Source organism: Marmota marmota, unplaced genomic scaffold (assembly GCF_001458135.2).
Source record: "Marmota marmota marmota unplaced genomic scaffold, marMar, whole genome shotgun sequence".
In the NCBI taxonomy this organism is placed as follows: Eukaryota; Metazoa; Chordata; class Mammalia; order Rodentia; family Sciuridae; genus Marmota; species Marmota marmota.
This window is the reverse complement of record NW_026000205.1, coordinates 9,732,029-9,742,288: the sequence shown is the minus strand read 5'-3', so window position 1 is coordinate 9,742,288 and position 10,260 is coordinate 9,732,029. Positions and strand designations below refer to the sequence as shown.

At 45.2% G+C, this 10,260-nt stretch overlaps 1 protein-coding gene and 1 non-coding gene across 9 annotated transcripts in view; one reads left to right on the top strand and one right to left on the bottom strand.

The window, feature by feature from the left end:
* The window catches only part of LOC107151504 (zinc finger protein 573), a 157,678-nt gene that overhangs the window by 36,865 nt on the left and 110,553 nt on the right, over positions 1–10,260 (top strand). The gene's annotated exons all lie outside the window — the stretch shown is intronic.
* LOC125612679 lies at positions 849–955 on the bottom strand. Its single transcript, XR_007343159.1, has one exon. It is a non-coding gene; the product is annotated as a U6 spliceosomal RNA (small nuclear RNA).

Here is a 10,260-nt window from a genome sequence, read left to right as displayed (position 1 = left end):
TTTTTTAGGGATTGGCTAGCTTCACTTAGCATAATCTGCTCTCATGCCATCCATTTCCCTGCAAATTCCATGATTTTGTCATTTTTTAGTGCTGTGTAATACTCCATTGTGTATAAATGCCACATTTTTTTTGTCCATTCATCTATTGAAGGGCATCTGGGTTGGTTCCACGGTCTAGCTATTGTGAATTGTGCTGCTATGAACATTGATGTGGCAGTATCCCTGTAGTACACTCTTTTAAGGTCTTCAGGGAATAGTCCGAGAAGGGCAATAGCTGGGTCAAATGGTGGTTCCATTCCCAGCTTTCCCAGGAATCTCCATACTGCTTTCCAAATTGACCGCACCAATTTGCAGTCCCACCAGCAATGTACAAGTGTACATTGTCAATTTTTATAAGCAGTTATAGTATAAGTGGAAAGTAATTGAATTTTGTAAAATTTGGATTATACTGATGAACTTCTAGATCATTGCTGATCAAATGTTCTACTCAGACTTTGGATTGTATTGATGATTTGGTTTCTTTATTTCATGCCATTTTACTAAATGAATATAAAATTAATAACCCTGATTAAGAAATCCTCTATGTGTGTTAAAGTTCATTAGAAAATAGAGGTAAGTATGGAGCTGGGGTTGTGGTTCAGTGGTGGAGCACTTGCCCAGTATGTGTGAGGCACTAGGTTCGATCCTCAGCACCACATAAAAATAAATAAAATAAAAGTATTGTGTCCAACTACAACTAAAAAATATTTTTTTAAAAAAGAAAGAAAATATTTTTAAAATATTTTTAAAAAAGAAAAAAAGAAGTAAAATATTTTTATGATGGTTTATTTTTATGATGGTTTATGTATAAAAATACAGAATGCTTCATGAATTTGTGTGTCATCCTTGCGCAGGGGCCATGCTCATCTTTTATGTATCATTCCAATTTTAGTATATGTGTTGCCGAAGTGAGCACAAGTAAAATATTTTTTAAAAATTAAAATCTCAAATCCCTACAACTTGTAATACCTTAGTACATAGAAACATAGATATTCTTGTTTTTCTTTTGACCAAAGTTTCACTGTTTTCTCAACTATTTTATAATCTGTCTTTGTCACTGATTTTTCTATTTCTCTTTCTAATGTATTTTAATTTTACTGCATCTTCAAAACCCAAACTGTCCTTGCGTTACCCCTTTGGGCCCAGTTTAGTTTGTTCAAATCAGCATCCCAATGCAAGATTGTTCATTTCACCTGGTTACTGCAGTGACAAAATTCTCCTTAATCTAACACATTCCCTTTATGACACAGACATTTTGAAGTGACAAAACCACTTATATTTTGACATTTGTTATCTTCTGAATGTATCTGGGTATTGTTGTATGGAATAATTTGTTTTTTTCTCTACTCTTTACATTCATGTAAACTGGGAAGTATTTTTATTCTTAGGGGAATTCACATTAAAGTATTTGTTGCTGAGGTACATAATTGGTAATGCATATTCTGTCAAAAGACAAATCAGTGGTACAATCCAGTATATGTTATACGTTATTAGGATAACAATTGGGTTCCTCCATTGATGTTATCTTTTTCCTGTGATTACTGAAGTCTCCCTGATTTTGTTGGGTGTAACAGTAGAATTCAGTTCTGTCGCAGCTATTCTCACTCTTTATACTTATCTTTTTTTTTTTTTTTTCTACTTTGTATTTTTTGGTACCAGGGATTGAACTCAGGCATTTAACCACTGAGCCACATTCCCAGCTCATTCTTTCTTTCTTTTTTTAATATTTATTTATTTTTTGTTGTAGTTGGACACAATACCTTTATTTTACTCATTTATTTTTATGTGGTACTGAGGATTGAACCCAGGGCCTCGCACATGCTAGGTGAGCGCTCTACTGTAAGACCCTACGCTCTTAACAAGACCCTGTCTCAGAATGAAAAATTCAAAGAGCTGGGGATGTGGCCCAGTGGCAAAGTGTCCCTGGGTTCAGTCCTCAGCACACACATAGAAAAGAAGTCTTGGGGGAAGAAAGAATCTGGACAACTTGCACTACCTCAGACATCCTGTGATGCTAGAGTAATCAAGACAGTGTGATTCTGTGTATGGATTTTAAAAAATCTGGTCTGGTCTGAGAAGGCGTTTCAGAAACTTTATGCTCAATTGAATTTTTTTTTTCTTTTTTTACTTGAGATTTAACCCAGGCACTTAACCACGAAGCCTCATCCCCAGTCCTTTTAATTTCTTATTTTAAGAGAGGCTTTCACTAAGATGCTAAGGCTGGCCTCAAATTTTTGATCCTCCTGCCTCAGCCTCCCAAGTCACTGGGATGACAATATGGGCCACCCGACCCAGCTTGGCACCTTCTTTTTTTCTGCTTTTGCCAGGACAGGTACCTGTTTTGTCCTCCACTGGATTCCCAGTGCCTGGGACAGCCCAGACACATGGTAAAGGCTCAGCCAACGTGAATGGAAGGTATGCGGGCAGCAGGCAGAGACACAGGTCTGGGGGCTCAGAAGTTTCGAGACCTGGTTTTGCCACACATCCCTTATGTGACCCTGGGAACCGACAGACCTCTCAACCCCTCTCCTCACTTGAGAAATGGGCCTCTGCGCCCTGGGAGATTGTGGAGGTTGTTCTAAAAGCCCTGTTGCTTGGAGGTCTGGACAGCCCAGGCCCAGGGGCAGAGGCCAGCTCAGCTCTGTGTCTGCCACTGGCCTGCTCAGTGGGGCTCCTTTGTAAGAGGGGATGACACGGGGACCCACATGGTGGGAAGCTTCCACTGGACTCTTGCTCCCTGAGATCTTGTTCCGGAGGCCCTCAGTGCAGTGTCTGAGCCGCCGGGAGTCCCCACAGCACCTTAGGGTCTGAGTTGCCTGACCCTGGGTGGCCACTTCCCCAGGGAGGCTCTATTCCCCAGCTGTAGAATGGCCTCATCTTCAGGGACGGAGGTTGTGGCTCAGTGGTAGAGAGCTGGGTTCCATCCTCAGCACCGCATAAAAGTAAACAAACAAAATGAAGATATTGCATCCATCTATAACTAGAATATATTTTTAAAATAAACAAAATAAAGGTATTGTGTCCATCTGCAACTAAAAAAAATATTTTTTAAAAAATGACATCATCTTCAAACCCACATAAATACAGTTATCTCCTACCTCCTACTGGCAAAGGCACCAAAAACATCTATTGGAGAAAAGATAGGCTCTTCAGCAAATGGTGCTGGGAGAGCTGGAAATCCATATGCAGCAAAATGAAATTAAACCCCCATCTCTCAGCTCGCACAAAACTCTACTCAAAGTGGATCAAGGACCTAGGAATTAAACCAGAGACCCTGCAACTAATAGAAGAAAAAGTAGGCCCTAATCTACATCATATTGGATTAGGCCCCGACTTCCTTAACAAGACCCCTAAAGCATAAGAAATGAAATTAAGACTCAATAAATGGGATGGATTCAAATTGAGAAGCTTCTTCTCAGCAAAAGAAACAATCAATGAGGTGAACAGAGAGCCTACGGAATGGGAAAAATTTTTACCACATGCAAATCAGAGCACTAATCTCTAGGAGATATATATATATATCTCAAAAAACTTAACACCAAAAATTAAATAACCTGGGCTGGGGCTGTAGCTCAGTGGCAGAGTGCTTTCCTACCTTTCCTACTTTGCACTAGGTTCGATCCTCAGCATCACATAAAAATTAACAAATAAAATAAAGGCATTCTGACCATCTACAACTACAAAAAAAATTAAAAAACAAATAGCCCAATCAATAAATGGGCTAAGGAGCTGAACAGACACTTCTCAGAAGAGGATATACAATCAATCAACAAGTATATGAAAAAGTGCTCAACATCTCTAGCAATAGAGAAATGCAAATCAAAACTACTGTAAGATTTCATCTCACTCCAGTCAGAATGACAGTTATCAAGAATCCAGACAACACTAAATTTTGGTGAGGATGTGGGGAAAAGGCACACTCATACATTGCTGGTGGGACTGCAAATTGGTGCAACCAATCTGGAGAGTGGTGTGGAAATTCCTTTAAAAACCCGGAATGGAACCACCATTTGACCCAGCTATCCCACTCCTGGGTTCATACCCAAAGGACTTAAAAACAGCATACTACAGGGACACAGCCACATCAATGTTTACAGCAGCACAATCCACAATAGCTAAACTGTGGAAGCAACCTAGATGCCCTTCACTAGATGAATAGATAAAGAAGCTGTGGCACTTATACACAATGGAATATTACTCAGCATTAAAAGAGAATAAAATCATGGCATCTGCAGGTAAGTGGATGGAGTTGGAGAATATCATACCAAGTAAAGTAAGCCAATCCCAAAAAACCAAAGGCCAAATGTTCTCTCTGATAAGTGGATGCTGATCTGTAATAGGGTTGGGGGAGCATGGGAGGAATGGAGGAACTTTGGATAGAGCAAAGGGGAGGGAGAGAGCAGCGGGAAGGGGGTAGGAAAGATGGTGGAATGAGATGGACATCCTGACCCCAAGTACATGTATGAAGACACGAATGGTGTGGCTCTACATTGTGTACAACCAGAGAAGTGAGAATTGGGATCTATGTGTGTACTATGAACTGAACTGCATTCTCCTGTCAGGTATACCAAATTAGAACTAATTAATTGATTAATTTTAAAAATTAAAAAAAGAATGGGTTCATCTTCAGACGCAGCTCATTCCCCAGGTGGAAGAGCAGAGAAGGAGGGCAGGAGAGCAGCTGCTCAAGTGGGAACTGAGGCCGGGGAGCACGGAACACCAGGAGCTCAGGGAACCAGCCCCAGACCTCACAGGTTGGTGTCCTGGGCAGGGACTCAGATGCCCCTTGCTCCACCCTTGGGAAACGTGAAACATCGTTGCCTTGACTTTCAACCAGGTTGCAGAAAACCTAAGAAGGCATTTCAAAAGTGATTATAGCTGGCCGCGGCGGTGCATACCTCTCAACCCAGCAGCTCAGGAGGCTGAGGCAGGAGATTGCAGGTTCAAAGACAGCCTCAGTAACTTAGCGAGGCCCTAAGCAACTCAGTGAGAACCTGTCTCTAAATAAAATATAACAAAGGGCTGGGGATGGGGCTCAGTGGTTAAGCTCCTTGGGGTTCAGTCCACAGAGCCAAAAAAATAGCCAAAGTGACAATTGCAAGCAGTCTATCAACTGTTTTCCTCACCAGGAAAACTAAAATGTCACCGTGAGGTGCTGGAGGTGTAGCTCCACGGTAGGTCACGTTTTTAGCAAGCTTGATCCTCAGCACCAAAAAGTAAAAATTCAAGAAAGCTCACAATATGTCCATGTTCTCCCTGGATGGCTAAAAGAAAGACTGACAATACCATGTGTTGACAGGGACGTGGGCAACAGAGCTCTCACACACTGCCGGGCAGTGCACAGGACTCTGTTCCTTCACTCTAGATTCCACAGAAACTGGGTTAGCAGTATTTTCAAAGGCTGGATGCCTACTACACCACCCGTGCTTCCATTCCTCAGGACACACTCACAGAAACACACCCCAACCACAAAGATGAGAACAGAAGCTGGGGCTGGGGCTCAGCAGTAGAGCGCTCGCGTAGCACGTGCGAGGCCCTGGGTTCGATCCTCAGCACCACATCTCAATATATATATTCTTTCTTTTTTAAAAAAGATGAGAACAATAATGTTCTTTTCTTTTCTTTTTTTTTAAGAGAGAGGGAGAGAGAGAGAAAGAATTTTAATATTTATTTTTTAGTTATCGGCGGACACAACATCTTTGTATGCGGTGCTGAGGATCGAACCCGGGCCACACGCATGCCAGGCAAGCGCGCTACTGCTTGAGCCACATCCCAGCCCAATAATGTTCTTTTCCTTGGGATTGAACCCTGTGGCATTCATTCTATCATTGAATTACATTCCCACCCTTTTTATTTTGAGGCAGTGTCTCACTAAATTGCTGAGGCTAACCTTGAACTCACAATCCTCCTGCCTCAGCCTCTCAGGTCGCTGGGATTACAGACGTGAGCCACCATGCCTACCTACATGGCGTATTTTTGTTTAATATTTTATTTTTCCATTATAGGTGGACACAATGTCTTGATTTTACTTTATGTGGTGCTGAGGATCGAACCCAGTGCCTCACACATGCTAAGCGAATGCTCTACCTCTGAGCCACAACCTAAGCCCCATGGCGTATTGTTTAATGAAAATAAACATGTGTTTTCCAGATGAAGTGGGTTGGTGAGGGGCCTGGCATTGCTCATAGTCTTGCCCACCCCTTCCATGTGGCGCTGGCTCTATTGATGACCTCTCACACAGCTTCTGGAAAATTCCACTGTGACATGGGATGGAATGAAGCCAAAAAGAAGTATATTGTTTTAGCATTATTGTTATTTTTTTGTCCTTTTTTGCACTGGAGATTGAACCCAGGGTTGCTTAACCACCAAGCCACATCCCCAGCCTTTTTTATTTTGAGATAAGCGGGTCTCTCTGAACTGCTTAGGGCCTTTCTAAGTTGCTGAGGCTAGTCTCAAACTTGCGATCCTCATGCCTCAGCCTCCCAAATCACTGAGATTACAGGTGTGGGCCACCAGGCCTGGCACGTTTCAGCATTATTATGAAACTAGTCTTGGCCTCACAAGACCCCTGTGAAAGTCTCAGTGGTTCCCAGGGGACTCTGAGGATGGAGTTTAAGAACTTGGGACTGGGGTTGTGGCTCAGCACACAACCTAGCATGTGTGAGGCCCTGGGTTACAACCTCAGCAGCACATAAAAATAAATAAAAGGTATTGTATCCAACTACAACTAAAAAATAAATATATATATAAAGGAACAGCTGTTTTGCTGGGCGCAGTAGTGCACACCTGTAATCCTAGTGGCTTGGGAGGCTGAGGCAGGAGGATCAAGTTCAAAGGCAGCCTCAGCAACAGCGAGGCCCTACACAACTGAGGGAGACCCTGTCTCTAAACAAAACACAAACTAGGGCTGGGGATGGGGCTCAGCGGTCAGGTGCCAATGAGTTCAATCCCTGGGACTTCCCTCCCCCCCCCCCAAAAAAAGGCTGTTTTTAAAATGTGGAAGGAAAAAAAGAAGAGGGGTTTTTGCCATGTGAGGAAGAATCCTAACAACCAAGCAAAAGATGGCAGATGTATTAGTTTTGAAGTGCATACAGGGGGAAGAGAGGAATCGAGGGGAGGAAAACATGGTCCAATTCCATCCACACCAAGTAAAAGCACCCCCATTCCAGGCCTATGGTGTGGAAGCCCAGACAGTGGGGCGGGGGCAGCCAGTGCCTCGCAGTCCTCCCTGGGTGCTGGAGACTGGGAGTGTGGCTCTGTGGACGGACAGTCGTCAGGAGGTATTTTCTGCATAAATATACAGGAAGGGAAGGCAGAGGCTGAGACATGGACATGAGGAAGTGGGGACAGAGCGTGACATGCCCTTGGCCCGGTTCTAGGGACATTAACTGTGTTGTGACAGACCCTAGTGAAGTCTCATGCAGGGTTCCCATAAGAAGGAGTTCTTGAGGACACAAGGGTGGGAAGGGTAACCAACCAGTCTTGGGGGGCTGTCCTGGTTTTAGCACTCAAGTCCCGGGTCCCAGGGAAACCAGAAAGTTGAACACATTAATTGGGGACAGAGCATGGACCAAACTTGGTAGCATGTCAATGGAACCTTTGTGGGTAAGAGGTGCCCTGACCCAGGGGTGAGCGGCAGAGGTGAAGGCCATCAACTCCTGTCTAGGAGGAGGACGAGGGACCCCGCCACTCAGGAAGCCTGGTTTGCTTCTCCAGCTGCCTGAGCTGCCGGGTGCAGTGGCGCAGGCCTGTAACCCCAGGGGCCCAGGAGCCTGAGGCCCAAGGGTCGAGAGTTCAAAGCCAGCCTCTGCAACTTAGTGGGTCCGAAGCAACTTAAGGAGACCCTGTCTCAAAATAAAAATTAAAAGGCTGGGGGTGGCTCAGGGGTAGAGCAACACAGAAACCTTCCCTCAATCGCTGCTTTCTATGACCAGAGTCCAAATAAAATTTCCTCTAAAACAAGGGGACTCCACAGCCCTCCCCATTTTTTGTTTCTTTGTGCTTAAACACGAAGCCGCATCCCCTGCCCTTTCTGTTGGTTGGTTGGTTGGTTTTTGAGACAGGGCCTCACCAGGTGGCTTACAGCCCTGCTGACTTGCTGAGCCTGGCTGAGAACCCTCCTGTTCAGCCTCCCAGAGCCACTGAGGTCTAGGCGGGCCACCAGGACCGCCCCTCCTCCCCAGGTCCTAAAATGCAGCCAATGAGAAACTAAAGAGCCTTAGTGGACATCAGTTATATCTACCGCTGTTTACCTGTGATCCCAGCTACTCAGGACGCTGAGGCAGGAGGATCGCAAGTTCAAAGCCAGCCTCAGCAACGGAGCAAGATCCCTCTCAAAAATAAATTAAAAAATACAACAAAATAAAAAGAACCAGGGCTGTGGCAGGAGCCCCTGGATTCAGTCTCCAACACCCACAACCGGGGCAGGGGCGCAGCTGGGTGGTTAGTGGTTGCCCAGCATGTGTCCACCCTGTGTTCAACCCCCAGCCCAGAAAGAGAAAGAAATTAAACTGAGGAACTAATTTTTTAAAAATATTTTAAGGGCTGGGGATGTGGCTCTGCTGTAGAGCGCTCTGCTGTAGAGCACTCAGCTCCCACCTGTGAGACCCTGGGTTCGCTCCTCAGCACCACATAAAAGTAAATAAATAAATAGGCAAAATAAAGAGATCGTGTCCGCGTATAACTATAAATAAATAAATATTTAAAAATGTACTTAAAATGTGGTTTTAGTTCTGTGTTAATTTTCGAGACGGAGGGGTTGAGACACATCCCCAGCCCTTTTCATTTTTTATTTTGAAATATTTTGAAACAGGGTCTCGCTAAATTGCTTAGGGCTTCCCTAAATTGTTGAGGTTGACCTTGAATTTGCAATCCTCTTGCCACAGCCTCCTTGTTGTGCTCGAATTCGGGACCCCCAAAAGACCACCAGAGACCAAGATCGATGTAAGCAGCAAAGAGGTGTTTATTGCGAGCTAGCTCGGTCCTCCACGCGCACACACAGCAACTGGTGACGCCCAGGGTTTGCAGCAGTTTTATACATTTTTTGGAGAAGGCAGGGACTTCACATACATCATAGCATCTCTTAGCAAATCATCACACACCGCGGGAAAATCAAATAACAACTCTAAAACATTCACTGGTGGGAACAAGTTGGGTAGGGGTGATTGGTCAGTACAAAAGGGGTATTCATTTGAACTGATTGGCTTAAGCCAAAAGGGGTGTTCGTGCTGAACTACAGGGTTTCTCAACACCATAAACTACTGGGAGGGTCATCTGGCATCCCAGGTATTTCCCTGTCTCATGCTGATTGGTGGCTGCTAGGGGATTGCTATGGGTCCCCACCTAGCCTGACTGAGTCAGGGACACCTGGCACAGCAGATCTCTCCTGTTATTTGTAGATAAACAACTTAGCAGGGTGGGAATGTGCCTAGGAGCGCTCTGTGGGTCTTTCCAAGGATAAAGGTCATGTCCCTTCCTTGGACAGGCTTTGCTCTGAGATAGAGGCTGGTTTTTCATCCTGAGTCACTGGGATTATAGGCAGGTGGCACTACACCAGCCACTAATTGTTTTGGTGGGTGGGGAAGGGTACCAAGGATTGAACCCAGGTGCACTTACCCACTGGACCACATCCTCAGCCCTTTGTATATTTTATTTGGAGTCAGTCTCGCTAAATTGCTGAGACTGGCTCTGAACTTGTGATCCTCCTGCCTCAGCCTCTTGAGCTGCTGGGATTACAAGTGTGTGCCACTGCCCCCTGCCCGCCATGAATTTTGTGTTACTTTGGACAGCCCAGAGCTGCGAGATTCTTCCTGCCACAGGCAGATGCCAGGGTTCTGCATAGATTCCTGGTAGTAAACCCCTTCCAGAACGTTCCGGGGAATGCCCGGATCATCTCCTCCAAGGGCTCAGGTCAGACACCCTCTCAATAAACTTTTCCCCAGTTCCAAAAATTAATTGACGTGCTGGCACCTTCCTAGCCTTTAAATGCTCCCAAGCCCTGGGACAGTGTTGCTTCCCTGCCACTTCCCCGCCCCCGCTGCCTCCCGCAGGCTCGCTTCCTCTGCCGTCCCCTAGTGGTCGCAGTTCTCCCCAGAGCCAGTTCTCTGACCCTGTCATGGTCCCATTTAGCAAATGCTCCAATCGTCTTAGGCCAGGCCAGCCCGGGCAGGGCAAAAGGCCATCTGATTTGCAGGGAGGTAGAGGGGGAAGGGGAGGGGGGGG